Genomic DNA, 4,474 nt, shown 5'->3' with positions numbered 1-4,474 from the left:
AGATAGATAGATAGATAGATAGATAGATAGATAGATAGATAGATAGATAGATAGATAGATAGATAGATAGATAGATAAATAGATAGATAGATAGATTCATGTTGTACTCACACAATAATTTGTCGTGTTATGCAATGACAAGCATGACCTTTATCAACGTATATGTTGTTACAGGTGTTACAGGGAGGCGGCCTGGAAGCGCCTACAAAACCGAAGGGAAGACCAAAGAAAAATTCGATTCCGCCGTCTGTTGTCGTTACCGTTACTGTTCCGTCCCCCGACACGAAATCGCCAGACAGCGCTCCACTACGGCGGGTGGTTTCTCCGGTTCAAGACGGGGAAGAGCAGAATGAGGATATATCGTCGGATTCCGACTTGGATGTTAGTCGGTGCTGATCAATGGCTATAAAGGGTTACCGTGGTTCAGTATGGCATTGCTAACGACCCCACCCCCCATGTGATTTCACGAGAAGGCATTATGTTTAACCACACATTTATAGTTGTGCACTGCGCGTACTTTCATAACACGCGTGCATACATAAGTGTGTAGTAATGTTGTTTCTTGCGCCCAGAGTAGATACGTTAAAATGTTTTTAATATTCGTCACGTGGTAATCGATTACGATAAATGTACTAGTGAGAATATTGTCAATATGTGTCATGAATGGTCTATACGTGCAGCATTTATATGAGTATTTTACGATTTTTAGAAGTTTGTAAATTTCGTTGACTACGTTCTCAATCGAAACAGTGCTTAATTAATGCATTTAAACTACTCTCCATGAGCTACTCTCCATGAGCTCCATTTAAACTACTCTACTTCATGAGCTATTATTGCAATAGTAGGTGTAGGACTCTTTCTTGTCGAAACATGTTTTAATGACCATTAATTCTGAAATTAAATAACGTTTTCACTAAGTATTCTCTGACGATGCAGACATGACTATGTTCATTACACTACACCGCGCAAATATATCGTAGATACCTACCCATAAACCCACACGCGCACGTTTGACGAACGTACGCATATAGACACATTTATTTTATGCTAGTATATCAGTAGCCTTATTCTCTATTTATAGCGCGAAAGACGACCCAAAATCGCGGCAGTGTGTGAAAATAACTGTTGCGTAACGTAACACATACGCGCCCAACACGCAACTATTAGGCACCGTGCCCATCACTATTATTACTATATTCCTGTTACTATTAGTAGTGATATAGTCATGGTAACTAATATTATTTTCCGCGATAAAGATCGCGATATAATAAGGTCTTTTGTTGGGGAATAAGAGAATCATATTCAAACAATTTGAATAACGCTACGAGTCATTGTAAAATATTAACCGTTTATATTTTATTAAATCATCACAATATTTGAAATTACGTGAACATATACCACGATGTTTACCACAGATGTTATACTATACAATAACAGGCCAATGCTATAGACACATTTAAAATCTGAATATAATAAGATATGCAGCTTATTGGAAAGCCACGTAGATTATTACGTTACAAACATATCACCAATAATATAATATAATATAATATATATAATAATGTATTATTAGCTCATGATGTCACTGCAATATTACATCATATAACATACATACATATATATATATATATATTATATTACATTATATTATATCATTTTATTTTTTCATTTTTTTTGTAAATATGAAATTACTAATCAAAACCTAATCACACTTCTTTTGATACAGCAATACACTTATTTCAGGATGGATGGATAATTAACATATATCCATAGACATATGCACGCCAATATTGGATTTAGTTTTACTTGAAGCACAGAAAAAAATGTATAGATAACGGTCACAAAATATATGAAACACAGTTAATTGTTTTTACTAATTCCATTATTGATCATCCTACTATAAAAATAAAATACCATTATTAAATTTTAATTTGATAATATAAATATAATTAATATAAATTTTAATCATTAAAAATAAAAAAAACATATTAGAGTCTCACATTGTGTATAACAGTACCTAATATATTATTATCATGCAAGAAAACTAGATAAACTCATGATTAGATTGCTGAAAATTTTATAAGTATTAACATAATGAGCACAAGTTACAGTAATCTCCCTGCGAGGCATAGAAACACACGTACACGCATGCACGCTCGTTCACCACACACCCATGCATAGAAACACACACGTACACGCATGCACGCTCGTTCACCACACACCCACGCATAGAAACACACACGTACACGCATGCACGCTCGTTCACCACACACCCATGCACAGAAACACACACGTACACGCATGCACGCTCGTTCACCACACACCCATGCACAGAAACACACACGTACAACTGTAAAAGTTATGGACGGATTTGTCATAAAATTTTCAGGATAGGTCAGAAATGGCTAACTTAGAATTGATGAGATTTTCGTGGTGATCCGGATCCAATTAATTAATAAAATAAAATTTTCAGGATAGTCAGAAATGGGGTAACTTAGAATTGATAGCATTTTGGTGGTGATCCGGATCCAATTATTATTTAATTTAATAATAAAAAAATTTCACAGTGGAGAATTGAGCTGTCTTGGTGGAGGTCTGTGCTCTCCGAGTGCTCTAGTTGATTCTCTATCTACCTTGTGGTTTTTTTTTAGTAAGGTCAAGAAACTTATAATTATAAGTGTAGGTGGTGGCAAAATTGCAAAATTGCGAGACAGCAAATAAGTATTGCAAGTACAAATGTGCGAGTACAGTGAATTGCAAGGACAGCGTAAAAAAAGCTATTGAATATTACTTCATTCCAAAGTTATCCTTCATTTAATCCGAATTGTACTTTAATCACACTGCAAGGCATTTTTGTATAATTGGTTGTCACATAGAGTACATGAGATTAAATTGCTTTGATTTTATCACCCGTACACTAGTAACCATGCAGGTTCTTCATGTGCCTGGGCTTACCATGTCCACTGGCACAGATGGTATGACCAAACCCTTATAATTTTCTCTATATCTACAAAGGTGGACTGGTGGGGAACTCTCAAAAATACGCTGAATTTACCATCATAGGAGTTGCTCTCTTGTCTTAAGTGCTGTCTTATATACCTGCTATTTAAGAAACGCCCATGTGGACACTACCTGTGAGAGTTGTTTGACTGTTATGAAATTTATTTGAGCATGTTTTGAAATCATTTATGAAACATTATGAGCAGACAAAATTTATGTCAGATCTTGTTATTTCAATAAAGTTTGATGCTAAATGTATCTTTACTCATATATTTATAGCTTGGTAGCCCTATGTGTAAGTTGAATTATTTGTTTTGTTATTGTATTTAAGAATATTGACATTGAAGAATGGATGCTGCAAGAAGATGGAAAGCCAGCATCGAACCCTTACCTATAACCTTCCTGTAAAAACCACACTTGGTGACAAGATTGCCCACACAAAAGATAACCAGGTATATTAGTCCGCAGAATAGGGCATATGGTTTGCATGGAGGTATATAGTTTTTCTTAGTTCGTTTTCTTATGTTCTTGCACCAAATAAGGCATTTCTAACAACTGGCAGTTGCTCAGTTGTGGGGAATTTATTTAATGTAGATTTATCCAAAACCGCATCATAAAAAATTGAATTTGGATTAAATAAAGCTTAGTGTCCAATAATGAGATGCCAATGCATGTAAAAATTATATATACCATCATTTACAGATGCATTTGACATTTTGAAATAGTTGTAGACTAATACAAGCATAAACGTCTGTGATTAGGCATAAAAATTGTTTTTATTTACCGCAAAACCTTCCCTTTATGTTAAACACGCAAAATCCACAAAATGAGTTTTATAGGTTACCTACAATTTACATTTTTCTGTACAATTTCAAAACAAAATCAGTTGGCTTTAATCGTCCTCCTCCTCTTCCTCGTCATCAAAGGCTTCGTGTTGGACGACTCTAGTTTGTTCATTACAACATGCAGCACTGCCCTGACAATTGCAAAACCTGCTACACGCCAGCTACCAATGTTACAACCACAGCCCTTGGACGTGCATGGACTCTCCGAAGAACAAGAACACTTGATGAGCTTGAGTATGTAATCTGGTGCTGGGGGAGTCGTAACTAGGAGTGACAGGCTGTAGGGACTTAGTTTCCTCATCCCTTACCCAGCCATATTCTGTGGGATCAAGGTCTGGAGCTCTTGTAGGGCATGTCTCCAGATGCAGCACTGATAGTGTGTTCTTTTGACATTTTCTTAGAATGCTTCATTGGTGGGTGGCAGAGTGCACAGCTTCGGTGTACCGATTGCTCCTTTTCTCCTGTCTTTGTTTTCAAAGCTTTAATTGCTTGACTCGGTCATGGATGTTGCATCATGCATTTGTAGCATGCTGAGACAAAAAGCTGTGGACTGGAGCAACACATCATTAAAGTCAGCAGTCTGATTCCAAGGAGCCTCAAGCTGCATTTCCCTCCTCAAAGAGTTTTCA

General features: G+C 36.1%; 1 protein-coding gene across 1 annotated transcript in view; it reads right to left on the bottom strand.

Moving 5' to 3' along the window:
• LOC106817796 (GRAM domain-containing protein 1B-like) overlaps nucleotides 1-4,474 on the bottom strand; it is a 19,101-nt gene that overhangs the window by 4,211 nt on the left and 10,416 nt on the right. The window lies entirely within an intron of this gene.

The sequence above is a fragment of the Priapulus caudatus genome, unplaced genomic scaffold (genome assembly GCF_000485595.1).
Source record: "Priapulus caudatus unplaced genomic scaffold, Priapulus_caudatus-5.0.1 Scaffold1869, whole genome shotgun sequence".
NCBI classification, from domain to species: Eukaryota; Metazoa; Priapulida; class Priapulimorpha; order Priapulimorphida; family Priapulidae; genus Priapulus; species Priapulus caudatus.
This window is presented reverse-complemented; position numbering and strand designations above follow the sequence as displayed.